This window comes from Macaca fascicularis, chromosome 6, assembly GCF_037993035.2.
Source record: "Macaca fascicularis isolate 582-1 chromosome 6, T2T-MFA8v1.1".
Lineage (NCBI taxonomy): Eukaryota > Metazoa > Chordata > Mammalia > Primates > Cercopithecidae > Macaca > Macaca fascicularis.
Window position 1 is genome coordinate 73330981 of NC_088380.1, and position 26651 is coordinate 73357631.

The window sequence follows — 26651 nt, forward strand, 5'->3', positions numbered from 1 at the left end:
TGATCAGGGATGAGGCTGGCAAGGCACATCCATTTTCTCAGCCTTGAAATCCCTGAACTGCCTTTCAGCTCCAGGTGCATTCCCACTCTTAGCCTCTTTGAACATGAAATTGGCTATTCACCCTGTTTTGGATAGCTTTCTGTCTATATTTTCCCTGTAGCTGAAGTAGCGAAGGACCACATGTCCCATCTATTTGGCTTCTAGAATGAGATGCTACCTGCATACATTTCTTAGCATAGCTTTATTCTTCCTGCCCTTTGCCTCTTTCTTTTTTGCTTAAACTTTTTCTTTCTTTTAGTAAATGTGAACATATGTTTTCAGATTTGGGGGGTAATATTTAAATTAATATTTAATTTTAATTAATTTAATGTAAATTATGATTTATTTTATATTTATTTATTTTATAAAGTAATCCATAATCACATTTTTTGATGAGTCATAAACAAAGACTTCTTGAATACTTACTTTACTTTTTGCCAGGTACTAAGCTGGGTGCTCTGGCTACAAAGATAAATATAGTGTAGTAATGAGTGGACAGAAAATCATCAGATGACTCCACATGGTGTGATGATTTCTATGTGAAAATTATAGACACACAGGATGTGAGGAAATACGTACAAGAAAGTATGGACTCTGGTTGAGGGAGTGCAAAAGAGGCCACAGAGATGGTAGCGGCTCAGCTGTGCCTCTTCAGGTGAGTTTGCCAGGTGAGAAATGGAAGAAAGGCAGGCAAAAAAAGAACAAGCCAAGAGTCCCAGCGGAGACTTGGCCGAGTGTCCTGGGCTGCTGGAACATTCCTCTTTGAAGGCACGAGCCATCTAGTAGGATGTTCAGAGGTAAAATGGACTGAGAAAAATGTGAATTAATGGCTCTCCCTCCTCCATTGTTCTTTCAGGGGCAAAAGCTGACTTGGCAGAAGCTGTCTGATACCGTGGGTCATCCTGACCTTGAGGCTGCGCAACGTGCCCTGGCAGATTCAGAGTGTGTCCTGCTAGAACCCATGTGCTGGACTCACATTTTCAGTGAGTAATGGGCTGAGGTCAAAGGCTGTCCTTGCAGGAGCCTTTCAGGGTTTTATATATGTATATATATCCAACCCAATCTTTGTGCTAACAGAAAACTAGAATATGTAGGAAATGAAAATCCCTATGCCACACTCTAGTCAGTACTTTCACTGCCTTCCCCACTGAACAATTAGTTAATACTTCTACTATTTTGTTCTGATTGCTGGGAATTTTATCCCCTTCTCTCTCCTGCAGGAGAGAATGAGTGAAAATTAGCAAGTAAGATAACTACATTCATTGCCTGAATGCTAGAGAGTGCTGCGTGCCCCCAGATTGGATTTGTGGAGTGAAGGCTTTGATCTCTGCTTCCTACATGTGTCTGCGAGGATTGGTACTATGGTACTAACTTATTTCTTCCCTTTCATTTTATCCTGACTGACTGAGATGCATGAACTTTGACTTTCCAAAATCTGAATTCTAACTTGTCTTAAGAGTCAAAATAGACCATGGTCTACCATTCTACTCCCTCCTCAACTAACCTTTCTCAGATTGATGCAACAGCTAGACTCTGTCTAGGAAAGATTGAGGTCTTGGAGACATGCTATTTTTCCTGTGTTTGCTGGCCCTGGTATAAATTGAGCCAGCTCAGCACTCTTCTCCAGTGTCTGTTTTTAAAGCCTGTGCTTTTATGGTGCCAATGGCACTTAGAGGGGATTTAATGGCTGCCTGTAAAGGCTGCTAACTCTGAAGGCTCAGGTGAGGCAGTGTGAACAGGGGAGCAGTAGCAATTTTTTCCATAGCATTATCTTCCACCAGATACCTGCAAAAAGTCTCTACAAAGTACCTTGTTTTGACTGATTGGGTTAAGGAGTTAAGCAAAAAAGAGAAACAGATATTTAAAACAAAAGCCATGCTAAAAACGAAGAAGAAGGTAGACTTTTATTTTAAGCACACTTTGTCCTGCTCCTTCCTATCCAGCCTGGGAAAGAATCAGCAAGTTCATACAGGTGATACCATATCACATGACGTGAACACGTCAAATATTTTAGAGTCTGTTTCAACGCGAAAGCTGTACATTGAAACTAATGTCAATTTTGCTGGTAAGATTCATTTGCTTTTTTTTTCCCAAATGGTTTGTCTTATAATTTTTGCTCTTAACTATAACTGCTATAATTTAGAGTTAAATTAGAAGTCGAAGGAAAAAGATAACTTACAGTGCAGTGTTCTTATATAGCTGAAGTTTCCAACAGTTATGTCTCACAAGTATCTTTAAAAATAGCGTTATTATTCATATCTCATCTTTCTCAGCTTGTAATGTGCTATGCCACTCATACAGTATACTTTGGAGGAAGTTGGGGTTTTACCTTCAAGTTTTGATTTGGAGAAATGTAAAGAATGTAGGCTTTAATTTAAAGTCAGATAGGTACATATTTAAATCTTGCTCCCACCAGTAAGTAGCAGAGTGACACTGAAATACTGAAATATCATTGAATGTCCCTGAGCCTCATTCTTCTCGTAAGTATCATGTTTCCAGGGATGGCAAACTTTTTCTGTAAAGGGACGAATAGTCAAGATTTTAGGGTTTGCAGGAAAAATGGTCTCTGGTGCAACTGCATACTCAATTTTGCCATTGTAGCACAAGAGCAGTCATAGGTAATACATAAACAAATGGATGTGGCTGTGTTCCAATAAAGCTATCTGCAAATGCAAGCTGCAGGTTGGATCTGGTCTATGTGCTGTAGTTTGCTGACTCTGATAGAGATAAAGATATTATGCCCCAGTGCTGTCATAAGGACTCCATGCTATATACAAGATATGTGGAGTGATTGGTGCTGGCATAAAGTCAGCTCTATGACTCAATTCATTCCCTCACTCTGTGCCTCTGTGATCCCCTTTGCTGCCAATAGTGATCCAAGTCAGAATACAGGCAGGTAGGGGAATGCATTCTTTAGTAGGATATGACTGTTTGGACAGAGTTTCTCTTTGCATCCTACTTATTATGTATAAAAATACTGATAAAGCTCTGAGCACAGTAGGAATGTCAGTTTTTTTTTTTTTTTTTTTTTTTCCTCCCTGGTGTCAGGGCAAGAGAGGAAAAAGTATTGCTAAAGAAAGTGACCCCTTGGCCCAAGGCAGCCTCTTGATTAAATCTTCCTGTTAGAGCTTTGAGAAAAAGCAGAGATAATTGGACGGTGTCATCTTCCCCTCTGGGCAAAAGTTTTCTGATTTTGTTTTCTGGCTCTGTTTCTGATTTTATCTCTTGATGATGGTGGGTGCCTGTAATCCCAGCTACTTGGGAGGCTGAGGTGGGAGAATTGCTTGAACCCAGGAGGTGGAGGCTGCAGTAAGCTGAGATTGTGCCATTGCACTCCAGCCTGAGCGACAGAGCAAGACTCTGTCTCAAAAAAAAAAAAAGAAAAAAGAAAAAAGAAAAAAGAGTTATCTCTATCTGAATGGATAAAGAAGGATAAGTTACATGTGAGATTTTAGTTTGAGAAAAATGTGGCATGGTTGAATAATTTTTATTTAAGCCTTACCCCTACATTGCAAGATGCAGATTTGTATGAAAGTATCTGTTGCTGTTGAATTGATTTAAGAAACAGGATCTACTGGATCATTGGTATAGAGAATAACCCTAAATATAACATTTTTTGAGAACCTGTTATTTTTAGAAAGTAATACATTTCTACTCTAAAAAATTTGGAAAATGTAGAAAAGTATATAGGTAAAAAATAAATAAATAAAAGTTTAAAGCAAAACAATAACAACGAGAACCAAATCTTTCCTCTCTATGTCAAATGTTGATATTAGACATTTTAATGCTTCTTGTCTTTTATAATAGTTGGACTTTCCATTTTTGTTAGTTTACAAAACTGGAATGATATCCTATGTTCATACGGATTCATTTATAAGCTGCTCTTTGCACAGTAATGGCATGATGTGAACACATTCCCAGGTCTTTAAAAACCTTTTATGGCTTCATTTTTAATGGCTATGGAGGATTCTAGGGATTGAGATAACACATTTGGAGGTTGATCTTTCAGGACCATTTAGGAACTTTCACTTCTCCTTAGCACTTTTGTCATAATTTAAAAAAAAATCAAGAAGTTAAAACTCATATCAGTTTGTTTGTCTCTTTTGTAAAGTGGGAAGAGGTTTGATGCAGAAGAATCATGAGACAACAGGATTGTCCTTTCCAGCTGGGTCAGGGCTAAAGGGAAGCAGCTGAGCATGGTTCTGTGTTGCATCTTGGCAGTGGGATCCCAGCATCAGTGGCCAACCTGTTCCTTAGGGGCATTGCCTTAACCACAGGGCTGCATGGTGACAATTGGGGAGTTGACAACATCTGCTCATATTGTATAGTCACCACATGCATGCCCTGTCTTGATTAATTGGGTTGTTTCATTTTAGACATTCTCTTGTCACAGAACATTCTGTGCTTGTACCAGTGATAATGAGTTACCCAAGGGATAGCCTCTTCAGAACTAATAAATCTGTAACTCAGAGTACTGAACACATCAGCATCTTTCTGAAGATACAAAGCAATACAGCTGTGCATTAGTGACATTTAACATTGTAATATTTGTGTCTGGATGAGTAGGAAATGTTATATACTTTAGCAATTAACCCTTTTGTCTGTGGCATTAATGAATGAGATTAGAGTTGGATTTAAGGATTTGTTAAATGACAAAGTCCAGTGACCTTAATTACTCTAATGCCATTCCTAATCTTATCTGACCTGAGTAAATGAAATGCATTTTCAGCACATCAAATGGTAAGGGTTGTTACTTTATAATGAGTAAACTGCTGGTCAGAACTCTAGTGTTAAAAATGGCATGAGAAATAATGGAACATCCACTAATTTATGCATAAATTTCTAAAAATAAAACTAAAGAGACTTCAAGTCTGGGCCATGTAACATCTTCTGTCAATCCTTTTATAACTTTAAATAAAAATTGCTTTCTTGTCCCCCAATTAAAAAATTTACTCACCCATTGTGAAAACAACAGATGATGTAGAAACTTACAAAGGGAGAAAGTAAAAACCTTCTATAAATCTGATTGCTGAGATTTAACCAATGTTCACATTTTTATTTATATCCTTCTGGGAATTTTTTTCTATGCATGTATACATAAAAATATATACTTTCCTAATATATAGAAATGGGATCATGTTACATGTATTATTTAATAGTATTCTCTTTTTCAGGCTAAAGAATCTATCCTGGGCTGATACTGTCCCTCTCTCTATCTTCAGACCACAGGAACTTAATTGCTTTTGCTTCTCTTCGGAGCTGCCACCACCTCCCCAGCTTCTTAAGGTCTCTCCCCAAGACCCCCTGCAGAAGACAATACAGCCCCACCAGTTTTGCTTGGCTCACTCTCCGCGAAGCCCAACGCACAGACCATTGTTAGGGATTTTATTGCTAACTGAGTAGGAAAACAGAAGGATATAAAAATAAAAACCACGGCACATTGTATAGGTTTGACATATTAAGACCTTCCTGTTGCTTGGCTAGGTGGTGCTTTGGGGGCCTGAAAGTTAATTGTTTGTCATCTTTAATCCTGGGCAGAAACCTCACCAATCTCCCCCTCACTTAGATATTTTACTACCTTGAGCTCCTTAAAATCAGTGATCATCCAACTATCTGTGGAGAATATTCAGTTGTATTTTATGAGTTTTTTTTCTTTAAAAATTTTTTTGTGGTAAAATACATATAACATAAAATGTATTATTTTACCCATTGTAAGTATGTAGTACAGTGGCATTAAGGACCTTCAAACTGTTGTACAATTGTTACCACTGTTCACTCTAGAACTTTTTCATCATCCCAACGTGAAGCTGTACCCATTAAGCATCAGCTCCCCCTTCCCCCGAAACCCTGGCCCCACCATTCTACTTTCTAATGACTGTTCTGGCTACTTCACATAAATAGGATCATATAGTATTTGTACTTTTGAGACTGGCTTATTTCACTTAGCATAATGTCCCCCAGGTTCAGCCATGTTATCTCATGTGTTATAATTTCCTTTCTTTTTAAGACTGAATACAATTTCATTCACATTTTATTCAACATTTATGCATTGATGGACACGGGTTGCTTCCAGCTTTTGGCTATTGTAGATAATGCTGCTATGAACGTGAGTGTACAAATGTCTGTTTGAGTCCCAGCTTTCAGATTTTTTGAGTATATACCCAGAAGTGGAAATGCTGTATAATCCTATTTTTAATTTTTTGAGGAAACATACTGTTTTCCATAGTGGCTGCACCAGCTTACATTCCCACCAACAGTTGTTTCTCGACTTCCCTACCAACAGTTGTTATTTGCTGGGTTTTTTTTTGAATAATAGCCATCTTAATGAGTGTGAGGTGATATCTCATTGTGGATTTGATTTGCATTTTCCTAGTAATTAGTGATATTGGCATACTTTCATATGCTGATTAGCCATTTGTATACAGTAGTCCTCCTTATATGCAGGGATGTGTTCCAAGACCTCTACAGGATGCCTGAAATCTCAGATACTATCAACCCTGATGTCCATGTCATCTACCCACAAATTTAATGCCTTTTCCATCTTAACTAAACACTCTGCACCATGGCCACGACTTTTGCGGTTTGAAGTCTGACAGCAAAACTAGCACAAATTTCTTCTTTTCATCTTCACAATTTCATGGATAGAAGATTCGTTCTTACCAAGATCTTAGCAACCTCCGCATACATTTTTTTCTTTCCTAATTAAGTTGAGAACTTTCACCTTTTTACTTAATGGAAGCGCTTCATAACTTCTCCTTGTTATATCCCAATTGCCAGCATGACTACTCTTGCACTTTGGGGTCGTTATTAAGTAAAAATAATGGTGACTTGAACACATGCACTGCAATACCTGAGAGTAGCTGTGATCACTGAAATGGCTCTAAATGACTAATGGGTGGGTAGCTTGTGCAGTGTGGATATGCTGGAAAAAGAGTTGATTCATATCAGAGGTGGGATGGAACAGGATGCCACAAGATTTCATCATTCCACTCAGAACGGCACACAATTTTAAATTTATGAATTATTATTTCTGGATTTTTCTATTTAATATTTTGGACCGTGGTTTACCATGAGTAACTAAATCTGTGGAAAGCAAAACTGCAGATAAGAAGAGATGAATGTATCTTCTTCAGCTATTTGGCTCATTTTTTAAAATCATGTTTTTGTTTTGTTTTGATTTGTTTTTTAACTTCTCTTTCCTTGTGGATTGATAGTTTAATAAAATACAGTAATATTATTTTCAGTGAATTTTGGAATATCAAGATGAGGAACTTCAGGATGAAGTCCAAAATGTCTACTTCTAGCCACAATTAAGTAAAAGAGACTGATTCAGTCTTCCACCTTAAACAACCAGAAAACCAGAAAAATACATGAAACAATGGTTTTCAGATACTGGACAAAAAACCCCTGCATATGTATGATCCCTTCAGAGTGATGGCGCCATGGATTGAATGCATTTTTCATCCAAAATTCATACGTTGGAACTTAAACTCCAATGTGATAGATTTTAGAGGTGAGGTATTTGGGAAGCGATTAAGTCACGATGGTAGAACCCCTATAAATGGGGTTACTTTTCATATAAAAGGGCTGGAGAGAACTAACCAGACCCTTCTTGCCTTGCATCTATTATGCCTTGTGAGGACACAGCATTCATCCTTTTTGCCCTTTTGGCCTTCTGCCATGTGAGAATGCAGCAAGAAGGCCCTCACCAGACACCAAATGCTGGTGCCTTTATCTTAGACTTTCCAACCTTCAGAACTGTAAGAAATAAACTTCTATTCCTTTTTTCTTTATTATTATACTTTAAGTTCTGGGATACATGTGCAGAACATGCAGGTTTGTTACATAGGTATACAAGTCCCATGGTGGTTTGCTGCACCCATCAACCCATCATCTACATTAGGTATTTCTGCTAATGCTATCCCTCCCCTAGCACCCCACCCCCACCCCCAACAGACCCTGGTGTGTGATGTTCCTCTCCCTGTGTCCATGAGTTCTCGTTGTTCAACTCCCACTTATGAGTGAGAACATGCAGTGTTTGGTTTTCTGTTCCTGGGTTAGTTTGCTGAGAATGATGGTGTCCGGCTTCATCCATGTCCCTGCAAAGGACATGAACTCATCCTGTTTCATGGCTTCATAGTATTCCATGGGGTATGTGTGCCACATTTTTTATCCAGCCTATCACTGATAGACATTTAGGTTGGTTCCAAGTCTTTGCTATTGTGAACAGTGCTGCAATAAACATATGTGTGCATGTGTCTTTATAGCAGCATGATTTATAATTCTTTGGGTATATACCCAGTAATGGGATTGCTGGGTCAAATGCTGTTTCTGGTTCTAGATCCTTGAGGAATTGCCACACTGTCTTCAACAATGGTTGAACTAATTTACACTCCTGCCAACAGTGTAAAAGCATTCCTATTTCTTCACATTCTCTCCAGCATCTGTTGTTTCCTGACTTTTTAATGATTGATTGCCATTCTAACTGGTGTGAGATGGTATCTCATTGTGGTTTTGATTTGCATTTCTCTGATGACCAGTGAGAATGAGCTTTTTTTCATATATTTCTTGGCTACATAAATGTCTTCTTTTAAGAAGTGTCTGTTCATATCCTTTGCCCACTTTTCGATGGGGTTGTTTGTTTTTTTCTTGTAAATTTGTTTAAGTTCCTTGTAGGATCTGGATATTAGCCCTTTCTCAGATGGATAGATTGCAAAAATTTTCTCCCATTCTGTAGGTTGCCTGTTCAATCTGATGATAGTTTTTTTTGCTGCACAGAAGCTCTTTAGTTTAATTAGATCCCATTTGTCAACTGTGGCTTTGTTGCTATTGCTTTTGGTGTTTTAGTCATGAAGTCTTTGCCCATGCCTATGTCCTGAATGGTATTGCTTAGGTTTTCTTGTAGGGTTTTTATGGTTTTAGGTCTTACGTTTAAGTTTTTAATTCATCTTGAGTTAATTTTTGTATGAGGTGTAAGGAAGGGGTCCAGTTTCAGTTTTCTGCAAATGGCTAGCCAGTTTTTTCAACATCATTTATTAAATACGGAATCCTTTCCCCATTGCTTGTTTTTGTCAGGTTTGTCAAAGATCAGGTGTTGGTAGATATGTGGCATTATTTCTGAGGCCTCTGTTCTGTTCCATTTGTCTATATATCTGTTTTGGTACCAGTACCATGCTGTTTTGGTTACTGTGGCCTTGTAGTATAGTTTGAAGTCAGATAGCATGATGCCTCCAGCTTTGTTCTTTTTGCTTAGAATTGTCTTGGCTATATTAACTCTTTTTTGGTTCCATATAAAGTTTAAAGTAGTTTTTTCTAATTCTGTGAAGCAAGTCAATGGTAGCTTGATGGAGATAGCATTGAATCTATAAATTACTTTGGGTAGTATGGCCATTTTCACAATACTGATTCTTCCTATCCATGAGCATGGAATGTTTTTCCATTTGTTTGTGACCTCTCTTATTTCCTTGAGCAGTGGTTTGTACTTCTCCTTGAAGAAATCCTTCACATCCCTTGTAAGTTGTATTCCTAGATATTTTTTTTTTCTCTTTGCAGCCATTGTGAATGGGAGTTCACTCATGATTTGGCTCTCTGCTATTGGTGTGTAAGAATGATTGTGATTTTTGCACATTCATTTTGTATCTGAGACTTTCCTGAAGTTGCTTATCAGCTTAAAGAGATTTTTGGGCTGAGACAATAGGATTTTCTAAATATACAATCATGTCATTTGCAAACAGAGACAACTTGACTTCCTCTCTTCCTGTTTGAATACCCTTTATTTCTTTCTCTTGCCTGATTGCCCTCCCCAGAACTTCGAATACTATGTTGAATAGGAGTGGTGAGAGAGGGCATCCTTGTCTTATGCTGGTTGTCAAAGGGAATGCTTCCCCAGCTTTTGCCCATTTTAGTAGGATATTGGCTATGGGTTTGTCATAAATAGCTCTTATTATTTTGAGATACATTCCATCAGTACTTAGATTATTGAGAGTTTTTAGCATGAAGGGGCGTTGAATTTTGTTGAAGGCCTTTTCTGCATCCATTGAGATAATCGTGTGGTTTTTGTGATTGGTTCTTTTTATGTGATGGACTACATTTATTGATTTGTGTACGTTAAACCAGCCTTGCATCTCAGGGATGAAGCCAACCTGATCATGGTGGATAAGCTTTTTGATGTGCAGCTGGATTCAGTTTGCCAGTATTTTATTGAGGAGTTTCACATCAATGTTCATCAGTGATATTGGCCTGAAATCTTTTTGTTGTTGTTGTGTCTCTGCCAGGTTTTGGTATCAGGATGATGCTAGCCTCATAAAATGAGTTAGGGAGGAGTCCTTTTTTTTTCTGTTGTTTGTAATAGTTTCAGAAGGAATAGTACCAGCTCCTCTTTGTACCTCTGGTAGAATTCGACTGTGAATCCATCTGGTCCTGGGCTTTGTTTGGTTGGTAGGCTATTAATTACTGCCTCAATTTCAGAACTTGTTATTGGTCTATTCAGAGATTTGACTTCTTCCTAGTTTAGACTTAGGAGGGTGTATGTATCCAGGAATTTATCCATTTCCTCTAGATTTTCTAGTTTATTTGCATAGAGGCATTTGCAGTATTCTGATGGTAGTTTGTATTTAGGTGGCATCAGTGGTGATATCCCCTTTATCTTTTTTTATTATGTTTATTTGATTCTTCTCTCTTTTCTTCTTTATTCGCCTGGCTAGTGGTCTATTTTGTTAATCTTTTCAAAAAAACAACTCCTGGATTCATTGATTTTTTGAAGGGTTTTTCATATCTCTATCTCCTTCAATTCTGCTCTGATCTTAGTTATGTCTTGTCTTCTTCTGTAATTTGAATTTGTTTGCTCTTGCTTCTCTAGTTCTTTTAATTGTGGTGTTTGGGTGTTGATTTTAGATCTTTCCCACTTTCTCCTGTGGGCATTTAGTGCTATAAATTTCCCTGTAAACACTGCTTTAGCTGTGTCCCAGAGATTCTGGTACATTGCATCTTTGTTCCCATTGGTTTCAAAGAACTTATTTATTTCTGCCTTAATTTTGTTATTTACCCAGTAGTCATTCAGGAGCAAGTTGTTTAGTTTCCATGTATTTGTGCGGTTTTGAGTGAGTTTCTTAATCCTGAGTTCTAATTTGATTGCACTGTGGTCTAAGAGACTGTTTGTTATGATTCCTGTTCTTTTGCATTTACTGAGGAGTATTTTGCTTCCAATTATGTGGTCAGTTTTAGAATAAGCGCGATGTGGTGCTGAGAAGAATATATATTCTGTTGATTTGGAGTGGAGAGTTCTGTGGATGTCTATTAGGTCCACTTGGTTCAGAGCTGAGTTCAAGTCCTGAATATCCTTGTTAATTTTCTGTCTCGTTGATCTAATATTGACAGTGAAGTGTTAAAGCCTCCCACTATTATTGTGTGGGAATCTAAGTCTCTTTGTAGTCTCTAAGGACTTGCTTTATGAATCTGAGTGATCCTGTATTGGGTGCATATATATTTAGGATAGTTAGCTCTTCTTGTTGCGTTGATCCCCTTACCATTATGTATTGCCCTTCTTTGTCTTTTTTGATCTTTGTTAGTTTAAAGTCTGTTTTATTAGAGACTAAGTTGCAACCGCTGCTTTTTTTTTTCCTTCCCATTTGCTTGGTAAATATTCCTCCATCCCTTTATTTTGAGCTTATGTGTGTCTTTTGTGTCTTTGCACTTGAGATGGGTCTTGACTCTTTATCCAATTTGCCAGTCTGTGTCTTTTAATTGGGGCATTTAGCCCATTTATATTCAAGGTTAATATTGTTATGTGTGAATTTGATCCTATCATTATGATGCTAGCTGGTTATTTTGTCCATTAGTTGATGCAGTATCTTCATAGTGTTGATGGTCTTTACAATTTGGTATGTTTTTGTGGTGGCTGGTACCAGTTGTTCCTTTCCATGTGCTTCCTTCAGGAGCTCTTGTAAGGCAGGCCTGGTGGTAACAAAATATCTCGCATTTGCTTGTCTGTAAAGGATTTTATTTCTCCTTCGTTTATGAAGCTTAGTTTGGCTGAATACGAAATTCTGGAATGAAAATTCTTTTCCTTAAGAATGTTGAATATTGGCCCCCACTCTCTTCTGGCTTGTAGGGTTTCTGCAGAGAGATCTGCTGTTAGTCTGATGGGCTTCCCTTTGTGGGTAACCCGACCTTTCTTTCTGGCTGCGCTTAACATATTTTCCTTCATTTCAACCTTGGTAAATCTGATGATTATGTGTCGTGGGGTTGCTCTTCTCAAGGAGTATCTTAGGAGTGGTCTCTGTATTTCCTGAATTTGAATGTTGGCTTGTCTTCCTAGGTTGGGGAAGTTCTCCTGGATAATATCCTGCGGAGTGTTTTCCAACTTGGTTCCATTCTCCCCATCACTTTCAGGTACACCAGTTGAACATAGGTTTGGTCTTTTCACATAGTTCCATATTTCTTGAAGACTTTGTTTGCTTCTTTTCATTCTTTTTTCTCTAATCTTGTCTTCACGTTTTATTTCATTAAGTCTATCTTCAACCTCTGATATCCTTTCTTCCGCTTAATTGATTTGGTTATTGATACTTGTGTATGCTTCACGAAGTTCTTGTGCTGTGTTTTTCAGCTCCATCAGATTATTTATGTTCTTCTCTAAATTGGTTCTTCTTGTTAGCAATTCCTCTAACCATTTTTTCAAGATTCTTAGCTTTCTTGCATTGGGTTAGAATATGCTCCTTCAGCTCAGAGGAGTTTGTTATTACACACCTTCTGAAGCCTACTTCTGTCAATTTGTCAAACTCATTCTCCATCCAGATTTTTTCCTTTGCTGTCAAGGAGTTGTGATTTTTTTTTTTTGAGAAGAGGTGTTCTGGTTTTTGGAATTTTCGTCCTTTTTACCCTGGAATAAACTCCTATTCTTATAAATTACTTAGTCTGTGGTACTTCTGTTACAGCTACACAAATGAACTAAGACAAATGAGGAATAAACAAGATGAGCCCTACTATTGCCTCAGCTTGCTGTGTGGAGACAGCCTGAAAGCACACCTCCAGGGGACCAAATTAATCCTTTGTACCATAACTGCAAGCCACAACAAAGTCCACCACACATAAAAGAATACAGCAAAATCCAACACCCAACTACCAAAAATGCCTGCTCTCCAGAATCTAATAAAAAATTACCAAATCTGCAAAGAATCATGAAATGTAATCCATAAACAGGAAAAAGAAACCCACTGGTAGAGGTGAATTATGATAAAAAATAAAATGGAAAAAATGAAATAGAACGTATAAACCCCTATCTCTTTTAATTATTAGATTTAATGGACAATAAAAAATTACATTGCTCAAATTCCTATAAAATTTCTAAGGGCCTACTCCCAAGTTTTGTAATACTTACAGCTCTGTGAACTGGTAACAATTCACACACTGTCACCAGGTCTCTGGACCACACTGTGTGTAGCCCTGTTTAGGTCAACTTTTTTTTCACCCCTAGCAGGTTGACTTGAATATGCAGTTAGTGGAAAAAAAAAAATCACTTTTGAATATGTCTATATAAGAATGTTGTAACCTTAAGTGAATTACTCTTCCTCCTGGGAGTCCAGACTAAGAGGCTCCCATCTCAGGGGTTTTCCAGCACCATTCTAGATCCCAGGGAAACACATGAGGTAAAAGCTGGAGGTTTTAGAGTGAAGTGTGCCAGATAAATTTATGAGAGGCCTAATTAGCACAATCATTTTAGATAAGTAGAAACACAGGTTTTAAGTTAAGTGCTTCTGAGCCTAATTATTTCCTCTTTTAGCATGGACTTCAGAGGAAACTGCACTAAATCATTCTGGAAATAGATTGCCAGTTCACAAGATGCTGAGAACTAATTATTGAATGCACTGAATCTTGTGCATGTTGTAACTGCTAAGAGTGAAGACATGGGAGAGCAACCATAGGGCTCCCCACCAGCCACTTCCTCCTCTCAAGCAAATGTCTGTGGACACATTGTTCCAGAAGAGTACAGGGTGTTCGATGTCCTATTAATTGACAGCACTTTTCCCTTTCAGTCCTCAAGATCACTGCTTAGCCTGCCCAGGTTCAAAACTCTTGTGTGTGAGCTGGGAGGAAAAAGAGAAAAAAGATGAAATGAATGTGAATAAAATAGAAATAAGCAAATGTCATTGATTACATTTCATTTGTTACTTTCATTATGGAACCCATTGCAACCCACCTATCATGTCTTTTGTTTCTCATCTATAAAAAAGATACAATGATAATAGTACCTACCACGTGATGTATAATTGAGTTCACATGTGGAAATATATTGGCACATGTAGCGTGTTCAATACATATTAACTCCCTATATCTACAGCTATACATCCATATGTGTTTACTTCTTTCCTTCATTCTAATCCACTAAAAAACCATACAGTATCTGGGTGATCAATTTTAAAAAATTATGCAGTTGATCTTTTTAAATTAAAAGCACTGGTATGATTTTACAAAATGTAGCACTGTTTAATTTAAGATAGAGAGTTTTCATTAGTTTCTGTGATAAAAGCATATCTCACCAAGGGCAAGTTGAGTCCTGAGGTGTGGGTGTTATGATCGATCTTTGAGGGCAGGCTGCCTGACATGTACTTCATCATCCTCGCAAAGGTTCATCACCTCCTTTTGTTTTTCTATAGAATCATTGGTATCCATGTCCTGTGCCTGGGTCATTTTGGTTTATTGGTGAGAAAAGCAATTAGATGGCAGAGCACTCAGTGATGCCTGCCCTGACTAGGTGTTGCCACATGAACCTTGCAAATGCCCAGAAGAGTGAGAAAGGTGAAGCATTTGTAGGCTAGGTCTAAAGCTAAGGATGGCAAATCACCTTTTTATTTATAAATTCCAAGTCCACATCCCTCTATCCTGCTGTGTAAAATATAATCTCTTGGTGATTGGTTTAAGGTCCTAGATGATGCTCTGCCAAGACATGAAGAGGATTTCTGGACATAGGTGTTCATATCTGAAGCTCTTTGTGAGCACCTGGCCTGGTCACAGACAACTATAGAAAGTCTGGAGCTGGGCACAGTGGCTCATACCTTGAATCCTAGCGCTTTGAGAGGTTGAGGTAGGAGGTTCACTTGAGGTCAATAGTTCAAGACCAGGCTGAGCAACACAGACTTCATCTCTACAAAAGTGAAAAAAGAAATACATTAGCCAGGGTGGTTGTACATGCTTATAGTCCCCTGATGTAGTTTGGCTGTGTCCCCACCCAAATCTCATCTTGAATTCCCATGTGTTGTGGGAGGGACCCGGTGGGAGGTAACTGAAACATGGGGGCAAGTCTTTCCCATACTGTTCTCATGATAGTGAATAAGTCCTACAAGATCTGATGGTTTTAAAGTGAGAATTTCCCCCATACAAGTTCTCTCTCTTTGTCTGTTGCCATGCATGTAAGATGTGACTTGCTCCTCCTTGCCTTCCACCATGATTGTGAGGCTTCCCCATCCATGTGGAACTCTAAGTCCAATTAAACTCTTTCTTTTGTAAATTTCTCAGTCTTGGATGTATCTTTATCAGCACCATGAAAATGGATTAATATATCCCCCAGTTACTTGAGAGGCTGAGGAAGGAAGATTGCTTGAGCCCAGGAGGTTGAGGCTACAGTGAGCTGTTAGCACACCACTACATTCCAGCCTGGGTAACAAAGTGAGACCCTGTCTCTTAAAAATATTAAAAATACATACATGCATACATACATAAGTAAAATCTGAAGACAGCACCTTTCCTTCTAATAGTGGGTTGCTGAGTTTCTTTATAGATTTCAGTGACTGCTCCCTATATGAATGTGTAAACTTCTCATAAGATGGCAAGTGTGTTCCTAGGGATGAATAATTACATTTGGTAGCAGTAAATAAAATTATTCTGAAATGGATCAAAGGTCTCGTCTATAGAGAAAGAACCCTTAGTTATCTTCACGCTTGGCTAAGTTGGTTTTCTGAAATGAGAATGTAATATTCCTGAGAGATTGAGTGTTCATATTGAATTCTTTTCATCTAAAAAAATAATCATTTACAGAGGTAGAGGTGAGCTTTCGTGCTAAACTAGATGTGGCAAAAACTTAGGTAACAAGGAATTTACTTTTTATTTTTCTGCTTTCTAACTTTCCTCCTTGACATTCCCTAAATTACTACTTTTGACCACTTTTTAAAAAATGTACATGTCCTCTCATGACACAGTCTGCCAGTCTCTTGGCTTTGTGACAGAGACAGCCAATTCCCTCTCCACAGCTTTAAGACTTCTTGTTATACGTAATAATAAATCTCTATCATCTAAGCCATCTTGATTCGGTGTTCTGTTCCTTGCATCTGAAAGCACCTTGATTCTTTTTCCTCTAAACAATAATGAGAGAATGAATCATTCTAAAGCTAAGTCATAATTGTGTTACTCCCATGAGCAGAAATCTTAGTAGCTCCCTACTCCCAACCAAAAAACAAAACCCCACATTTATAATGTAGTATTTACGGCTCTCCTAAATTATGTCCCAATCTGCTTCTCCAAGCTTATTTCCCATATGCTTAGTTTACCTGGTCCCTTCCATGGGTTACAATACTTTAAGAGCTGCAGTGAGGGAGAGAGGAGAGGAATGCAGCTGGGCCTGAACCTGGACCAAAGTACCCCTTGCCCCTACTCTCCTCTTCCAGTTTCCACCCTGCCTTCAAAAAATGTTTGATTTTGACCTAAAAATTCATTTATGTTTGAGAGGCAGAAATCATTGTTAGTAAATTCTCCTGTATCTCAGTGCAGAAAAAACAACAAATTTGAGTGTCCTTAAAGATGAAGGTTGCCTTTGAGAACATGGTTCCTAGATTCCTCAGCTCCAGGATAAGCACTGCCATGGGGTAGCCCTGGTCATATCATGTGTGCTAGAGATGAGAGATTTTTCTTTGGCAGCAGGAGATATATCCAGAGAATGCTGAAGCTCCAAGACTAAATTCTGTAGCAGAGATCAACAAAGAAGAACAAGGCATATGGTTGACCAGCATAAAGGCATGCAGCCAGCAAGCACGGAACCACTGCCACCGCCTCAGCTGCTGAGTCAGAACAAGCCTGAGAGCCTGCCCCTGTGTGTGATGCAAGCTTAGGAGCTCTGTCAGTGCATTCCTGTCACATTAAAGTGAAGGGCTCTCCATCAAGAAAGAGAGTGAAAGCCCTAAGTCAAAGTCAAAGGGGATGGGTTCTGCCCTTACAGTGATGTTCCTATTGGGACAGCCCCACCTGGTTTCCAAATTTCCCAGTCAGACTGAACATGGGAGCTTGTCAATCAGTCCTAGACACCTCTGTGACAGTGATACTGAGAGTAGAAGCCATACCCCTAAAGTACTCCTTAACCCAGGTCGGAGCATGGGCCTGAAGAAAGAGATTGGAAATGGTGCCAAGGGAGGCATTCCCACCTACTCCTTTGATCTAAGAGGTCCTGAGACTAAATAATGTACTTCTGCTGACCACATAAAGTTCCAGGATTCCCAGCACACAACACACTTGGTGAGGCCCTCAAATCCTGTGGCCCACAGCTCTTCCATATCTTCCCATAGCCAGACTACTGCACAGAGTCCACACCTTCTTGGAAGACATCAGCCCAAGTGGTGCATGTGCTTTCAAGCTTCAGAAGTTGTATGGAAAGGTCAGGTTGAAACTGATGCCTCTTTCCAAATCCAGAAAATTCCTAGCAGCAAGATAGAGAGAAGCAAAACCCTGAACACACAGATATCTGCCTTTGGAATGATCCAAAACTTTTCCCACAACAGCCCCCAGCTCCAGCCAACCAGGGCCATATGTGTCTTTCTAGACTTTCAGGAATGTTAGGCTCTGAAATGTAAAGGCCAATTGTCTCCAACCCTGCATCCATTCCAAGTCTTTCTGGAGTCAGTTGTCCAGACAATGTGCCCAAAATTCTAGATGATGGAAACTTCTCTCTTGGAAAAGAGGTCTTCGGTGTTCTTGGGGTACACTCCCCAAATCCCCAAAGATTGTTTTCAGAGACGTTTTAATAGCAGCTGGCAGAGAAACAGTGAGATTTTCCTCTTGGGATAAGCACAGCTGACATAAGGCCCAGCATAGAGATGACTAGGATGATCCCAGGCTCTTGGTGAATATTCCCATTTTCCCTTGACCAGTTGAGAGACCTCTCAGTCCTACCAGGGAAGACTTTTCCAAAGCACTGTCCCACAGATGGGCTCCAGTTGGGAATTTGAGTTTGGGATGGGATGGTTCTTCATGTCATGAAATAAAATGTCCATCTAAATATCAAACGTGGGATCTAACTCTCAGATGATACCTCAAAAGATGAGAGGCTGAGTGTGCCCTGGGAGATGGTGAATTACAGTCAGGTAGCTGAGCTTTGCTGCCTGCTCAGCAGAAGACAGCACCCCTGCCATGTGGTGAGCACCCTCAACAGGAAGATGACATGGGAATCAGGTCATTCTTTCCCATATCTTGGGGTCCAAACAGCAACAGTGGTTGGCAGAATCTTAGCGAACCAATCAGACTCAATAAAAGGACTAACAGCTCAGTCATCACCACCACTTCCTTTCAACCCTTCCAGAAACCCCATTAGCCTCAACACAGCTTCAGCAGTTTAACATGGCCTAAGGCAGGGGCTCTTGAATAAATCTGTGGCATGCAGCCAGGCGTGTTCTCTTGATGTGAACTCTCTAAAATCTCCCACTCTACATAGCCCAGTCCACAATGTGGGACTTGCCCTGGGAAACCTCAAGTTTCCCCAGGTTCCATCATACCTGGTGGGCCTAGTGGCAAATCCTGATGCTGCTGCTTCCATTAAACTGCACCATCTTGAAGTGAGCAGGTTTGGGAAAGGATAGGCTCTGGAGGTAACATGTACTAGACAGAAGACTTCTGCAGATTATTTGATGATTGATATTTTGAATATACATTTTGATATCTTGAGTGTCCAACTTTGCAGTGTCAAGTTCCACCAGATTATATCATGATACCATGAAGCTAGTGGTTAACTCAAATGAAAACGCCCCTCCAACTCCCTCACCCAACTTATCATTAATAAAAAACATGCCAGGAATTGGCATTAATAATACATAAAATCTTCAAATTTTAGACCCAGACTCTATGATTCCAATGACAACCCTCTAGCTCAATGGGAATAACATAGCCACTTCTCACTCCAACTTGACGCCCTTCCTGAATGCCACGGGACCCAGCATACTTTCCCATAGTGCTCCAATGGGGCCTGCTTTGATGTCACACAATCCTATGATGAGTCACAAGTCCTAGGAGCCTTGGCTGGCATCACAATCCCATGATGGGTCATGAGTCCCAGGAGCCTTGGTTGGCATCTCAAGGACAGAGGAATTTCTCTAGGTGTTTGTAAGCCTGGAGGCCCAGAGTGTCTGACTCCTTTGCTGTGCTGGGAAACAGCATGCCTTCAGCATTTGTGGACCCAGATCTGCAGCAATCCATACATGAGTTTGATCTGTCTTCAATGATTCCATCACAGAAGTCCAACCAGACACTGAAATATATTTCCCTCGAGGGAAAATCTCAGGCCATAAACAATGCCAGGGTTTTTGCAGATGGAGGAGGTGACAGGCTGACAAGTTCCAAAGTGGCACTGGCATTGCCTGGTCTAGGGTCAGCACAAGCTCTGAGCATCCTTTGGGTACAAGTGTATCCTTTCCAGACTTTCTCAATGACATTGCTGGCCTTTCTCAAGCAATAACACCAAAAAAAGAAAAAGAAAAGAAAAAAAAAAGGAACTAAGTTTAGCATAGGATAGGGATGGAAAAGAAATCTTTCTTTTTTAAAAATGGTGAAGTGTAGGATGTTGTTTTTGTGTTCAAATGCTCTTCGGTACTGTCTCTCCATGTGTATACAAATTCACCTTCATGTTTCTCGTGTTGTCTCTCATCCTTCCCCATCTCTGTTAAGTGTGCTTCACAGACATCCTGCCCACCTCGCTTCCCTCCTCTCTTTTTCCCTTGGGCGCTGACCTACAAGGTGTTCCTCTGGGTGATGAACGTAGCCAGGCCTCCACTTCCAAGCTGAGCTTCTTCCTGGTTTTGCGGGAAAGAGAGGTCAGCCATTGGGCTTTCTATGGTTTTTCTTTCCCCGCTTTTGTCTTCTCCTTCACTTATATGCCCTTCCCAGCACCACACCCCCCCGCCTTGTTTCCTGTCTTCCTTTTACTCAGAATTCCCAGGTGAATTGTATTAATGTGGGAGTGGAACAGATGCTAGAAGTTACCCAGGACTTTTGTTTTTGTTTTCTTCTTTTTTTTTTTTTTGATGTTGTGGTTATTTCCCTTTCTTCCTCCTCCCACACATGCAATGTTAGAGCAACTGCCATTCCATTTGGTACAGAACCACTCCCTGGGGCTGTGATGTCCGAAAAATAGAATATATTATTTATTACAAAATTAAAAACCAGAAAGATCACTTTAAGGATGAATCAAAAAATCACTTCCATGAGACGCTTCTTGGTCTCCCAGGAAGAACAAATGTCATTTTCTTTGGAACTTGCTACTGAGATCTAACACTTTCTTCTCTCATGTTCTTATAATATATATTATATATATATATTTAATTTCAGCTTTCCTATAAACTGAAACTTCATGAGGGTTGGGGCTGAGCCTGATTTAATTTCAGATGTTCCACAGTGCTTTGCCTACAGACATTGTGCACAAAAATTTTCTCTAACCACTTTAAATTATAGCTAAACATGGGGAATGGTGAAAAGGATCAATTAAAGCAAGCCACAAGTTGGGACATGAAACTCAATTTATGAAATTAGAAAAAAAAAAAAAAGTAGACATGAGAAGGACAGAACCTGAGCTATAAATAGCTTCAGGGAGACTAAGCAACAGATGGCAGAGGGGTTTGCATGAGATCACAAGTTGCTGAGGGTGAACAGCCAGAGCCCTCTGTAAAGAGAGGGAAGTTTATAAAATTGGCTTCTTAGCAGAGTGAGGCAATGTCAGGATTTGCCGTGGCTTGCACTGGCTCAGAAAGCCCCCACATCAGCTGAAGTGAAGTCATGCTGATGACCGCCCTGCACGGCTGGCTGTACCTTTAAGGATGCAGAAACTGGGAATTTTCATAAAATTCAGTGTTCCTCAGGAAAAGCTGGAGGTTAAAATTTTATCAGATTCAGTGCCACTGTAAAATGGCTCCTTTGTGGCATCCCCAAATTAGTTTCTCCCACAGAGCACCTTATTTCACCTAGTCCCGGGTCAGTTACAATAACTGAGGGCTTAGAATGGGCAGAGTGCACATGGAGAAGAGAAACAGGCATCTGTGTCTACCTCAGAAACAATTCTGTGTACGTGACTAAATCTTAATGTTTTGCAACCATCCTTTTTTAAAGTGACTGTTTTCTACATCTTATTTTTATTTATATTAAGAATGAAATCTGCAAATGAAATCTGCAAATGAAATCATGTCTTTTGAAGCAACATGGTTGAAGCCAGAGACCATTATTCTAAGCAAAATATCTCAGGAATCAAAAACCAAATACCACATATTCTCACTCATAAGTGGAAGCTAAGCTGTGGGTATTCAAAAGCATACACAGCAGTATAATGAACATCAGAGACTCAGAAGGGATGAGGGATGAAAACCTACCTATTGGGTACAATGCAAACTATTTGGGGTGACAGGTGCACTAAAATCCCAGACTTCACCACTATACGATTCATTCATGTAACTAAAATCTACTGTACCCCTAAAGATATAGAAATTAAAAACATTTTTTAAAAAGAATAAATATTCTCAAGACTTAAAAAAGTGAAAGAAAACAAGTGTTGGTTAGGATGTGGAGAAAGAGAACCTTTCTAGACTGTTGGTCAGAATATAAATTGATACAGCCATCTTGGAAAACAATATGAAGGTTCCTCAAAAAACTAGCAATAGAATTATCATATGATCCAGAAATCCCACTTCTAGACATATATGCAAAAGAAATGAAATTAATATGTCAAAGAGATACCTGCATTCTCATGTTTATTGCAGCACTCTTCACAGTAGCCATGGTATTGAATCAACTGACATGCCCATCAGCATGAATGGATAAAGAAAATGTGGTGTGCATATACAATGGAATACTACTCAGTCTTTAAAAAGAAGGAAATCCTGTAGCTTGTGACAATACAGATGAATCTACAGGATACTAGGCTAAGTGAAATAAGCCAGGCACAGAAAAGCAAATATCACTTGAATTCACTTATATGAGGAATCTATAAAAGTTCACTATAAAAATTCACTAATATGAGGAATCTATAAAACTCGGCCAGGCACGGTGGCTTATGCCTGTAATCCCAGCACTTTGGGAGGCTGAGGCAGATGGATCATTTGAGGTCAGGAGTTCGAGACCAGCCTGGTCAACATGGTGAAACCCCATCTCTACTAAAAATGCAAAAATCAGCTGGGCATGGTGGCAGGCACCTATAATCCCAGCTACTCGGGTGGCTGAGGCAGGAGAATCGCTTGAACCCAAGAGGCGGAGGTTCCAGTAAGCCAAGATCGCACCACTGCACTCCAGCCTGGGCACTAGAGTGAGACTCAGTCTCAAAAAAAAAAAAAAGAAAGAAAGAAAGAAAGAAAAATAAGAAGAAAAAGTTAAACTCATCGAAGTGGGGAGTAAAATTGTGCTGGAATATGGGGGTTAGAGGACAGACAGGAAAGTAGATATGATTGTCAAAGGATACAAAGTTCAGTTACAAATAATAAATTCTAGTGATCTATTGCACAGTGTGGTGACCTTAGTTAATAGTAATGTATGGTTCAAAATTGCTAAAAGAGTAGATTTTAAATGTTCTCACCACAAAGTAATAAGTATGTGAGGTGATGGTGATGCTAATTAGCCTAATTTAATCATTACACAATGTGTACATGTATCATAATATCACATTGTTTCCCATAAATATATACAACTGTTATTCGTTAATTAAAGATAAAATTAAATTTTAAAATGTTTCTGTAAAGCTTGCTTAAGTACCGCAATGATAACCCTCTGAAAGTAGCCTCTGACAAATGTGCAATAAATAGGTACTCTTAAGATGAGTAATGTCATATTTAGGAGTCCTAACTTCTAAACTTAATGCTGATGAGAAATTCCCATGGCATTGCTACTGTGGGGACCAAATACAAGCCATGGACAGTTCATCAGGAATTTTATCACTCTCCTGAACTTAACACTCTCTATTTACTCACAAGTATAATCTGCTTTAAATCCAACTGAGGAAAATTTAGACTTGCCAAATTAAAAAGCCAGCAGAATGATTATCTGCTAAAGAAAAGGATCATTTGCTCTATCAATACTTCAGGTAACAAGCTGCCTTAGTACATTTTAAAGTCTGAAAACATTTATTTCACAGAAACTCTGGATTCCTGGAAATGGATGTGCCTGTATTTTTCTTCAGTGCTCTAGCACAGACCCAGACCATTTCTGAAGCCAGTTAGAAATAAGATGGACAACTAACAGTCTGCGTGATGTACTCTGTGGCTTGTGAGTCCAGAATTAGAGGCCAAAGAAGAAAGTAACTGAATCCATTTTTCTAGCACTGATTTGCTGTGAATCAATTTTAAACCTCCAAAATCAACTATTTTATTCTGCTGACAGGGAAATCATATTACATAGCCTACTCCATGTAAAGTAGTTTTGGTTTCTGAAAAGGAAAAAGAACATGATCGGATTTAGCAAAATGGTGTATTAATAGGGGGAAAATCAGATCATCAGAGAATATTAGAGCTTAAATGGTCCTTAGCATTCTCAGTCCAAATCCTTTACACTGTAGATGCTAAAACTACAGTGGACATTTGAGTGGTGTCTGTCCAGAATTTCTTCTCTTCCCCAGTCAACCTTAAGAGACAGGTCCATTTCCAGGAAAGAAGCGATAAAGGGTGATGGTATTACTGGCATTATTAATGCCAGGCCTTCTGAAGGGACTCCTCTGAAGCTTCTCACTGTGTGCCACACTGGATATTAATACATGCAAATTTTTTATATATAGTGGGTGCCAGGAAAAAAAAATGGTTATCATACGAATTTGAAGAATGCTCCACGTTTATTATTTTCATGAAGTAAAGCAGATTTTTTTTTCTTTTTTGGTTTGTTCTGACTTGTTTTGCTTTGGCCTGGGGTGGGGTAGAACAGAGAGAGAAAGGGACTACAAATTATGAAGCATAATCCTGCATTGACAGGCATACAAATGTAAACACAGCTTTGAGTTTGAATTCATCTATATAATGTCTAAACCATGCAGTTCTGTCATTCTGTAGATCAACTTAAGAAATAAAAGACAAGGCAGGTTTCTGGTTAAGATGTATCCTCCTATTCTGTCCTATACTCTGATCTAGGAGGATTTCGAATGCGCTGCAGTGACATATTATGGCAAAGTGTTCTGTCTTGAAAATAAATAAGATATTTCAGTTAAAAATAGATACAGAGATTAGAAGTGGATAAATCTCATTATGTTTGGAATTTGGATTGAATTCATATGAGCGTTCTAGGAGTTCTGAGACTTAATGACAAATTACAGAAATATTTGGGGATTAAAGAACTCATCAAATCCAGGAAAAACATATGGCCTTTAAGGACTTAAAAAACACACACACACCATACACACGCACACACACACGTGTATATATATGAATTGCTATTTTTAACTTAGGAGAGAAGAATGAATGAATGAGGCTGTAAGTTTTCCATGTTTATGTGTTTTCCACTTCTATGGGAGAAGAGGATGCTATTCTGACCCATGTGGTCTGGAGCAGGCAGATTAAATATAAGAGCACACAATAGTTTCTCAATGGCCATACTAAGAACTGGGCTTTCTTGTGGGTACAAAAAAAGAGATAGCCTGGCCTGAATTCAAATTATGTCTCATTTTAGTTGCTGTGTGGCCCACTTGTGCTATTCTTTCTCACAGAGCCTCCATTCCTTCAACTTGAAGGAGGAGGGTAACAGAGTGAAGGTAAGAGTCCCTAGTACAGAGTAAACTTTAAAAACCATGTCTAACTTAAAACGGAGAAACTTAAAAACCCTAAAGATGAAAGTAGAAATTTACCTTCATGTTGACAATGTGAAAGGCTCTGTATGTTTCTGAGGAGTCCTGCCTCTTTTGTACTGCTTATGTAAATGGAGTCCTGCTTATGCAAATGGGCCTATTTATTCAACCCTGTGTCAGTAGTTATTTATGGGCTATAACACCAGGAGAGGCAGTGGCCCTTAAGAGAGAGAATCGGCCGGGCACGGTGACTCATGCCTGTAATCCCAGCACTTTGGGAGGTTGAGGCGGGTGGATCACAAGTTCAGGAGATCGAGACCATCCTGGCTAACATGGTGAACCCCTGTCTCTACTAAAAAATACAAAAAAATTAGCTGGGCAGGGTGGTGGGCACCTGTAGTCCCAGCTACTTGGGAGGCTGAGGCAGAAGAATGGCGTGAACCCAGGAGGCGGAGCTTGCAGTGAGCCAAGATCAGGCCACTGCACTCCAGCCTGGGTGACAGAGTGAGACTCCGCCTCAAAAAAAAAAAAAGAGAGAGAGATAATCATGGGCTTGTGGTAAGAACTAGGCTTGAGCTCTGACTCCTCCAGGATCTCTGACTTTGGAAAAATTATTAAACTTCACTGAGTTATGGTTTCTCGTCTGTAAAATGATATGATGGAATGAAGTCTGAGTCTCCCCAAAATTCTTATATTGAAGCCTTAACCACAGTGTGATTGTATTTGGGTGTAGAGCCTTTAGCAGGTAATTAGGGTTAGACGAAGTCACAACGGTGGGCCCCTTATAATGAGATTAGTGCCCTTATAAGAAGCAGGCCAGAGCTGTTGCTCTTTCCACCATATGAGGATACAGCAAGAAGGCAGTCATCTGCAAGTCAGGAAGAGGGTCTTCACCAGGAACTGAATTGGCTGCCACGTTGTTCCTGAACTTCCCATCCTCCACAAATGTGAGAAATCAGTGTCTGTTGGTTAAACCACCCAGTCTATGCTATTCTGTTGTAGCAGCCTAATCTAAGACAGATAGAAATAAGAATACCAATCTATTGTGTAGAGTTGTTAGGCCACAAATGAGACACTTGTATATTAAATGTATGTAAATTTTCAATCAATTTTAAGTACTATATTAGGACCTAGAGAGATTTGAAAGTGAATCAGACACAGACCTTGCCCTCAGAAAGTTCAGTTTCCCAAGTGATGTAAGACTCTTATATAATCAACAAGTATACAAAGTATGAAGGGCCACATTCATTAATTCTTCATTCATTCATTTATTTAACAAATATGTTTTGAGCATCTAACTATGTGCCAGGTGTTATTCTAGATTTTCAGGAGACTGCAGTAAACAAAAGAAATTCTGTGTTCTTAGAGAATTTGTATCTGAGTTTGGGAAGCAGTCAATATACAAAATGTTAAATATGTCTGGTATTGGGAAGTGCTTTGAAGAAAAAAAAAGTAAGACAATAGATAAGAGTAATAAGGGGCACATGGCCATTTTGTACAAAGTGATAAGGAAAGCTCTAGCCAGGTCTGTCTGATAAGGGACATTTGAGCATATGCATCCATGAAGGGAGCCAATGATCCAAGAGGTTTTTGGGAAAAAAATGTTCCAGGCAGAGGGAGCAGC

At 39.2% G+C, this 26651-nt stretch overlaps 1 long non-coding RNA gene across 2 annotated transcripts in view; it reads left to right on the plus strand.

Moving 5' to 3' along the window:
- Positions 1-320: 320 nt before the first annotated feature.
- LOC102145684 (uncharacterized) overlaps positions 321-26651 on the plus strand; it is a 169672-nt gene continuing 143341 nt past the window's right edge. For both annotated transcript variants that reach the window (XR_010587391.1, XR_006698732.2), the window contains exon 1: positions 321-1022. This is a non-coding gene — a long non-coding RNA (uncharacterized lncRNA). The remainder of the gene's footprint in view (positions 1023-26651) is intronic.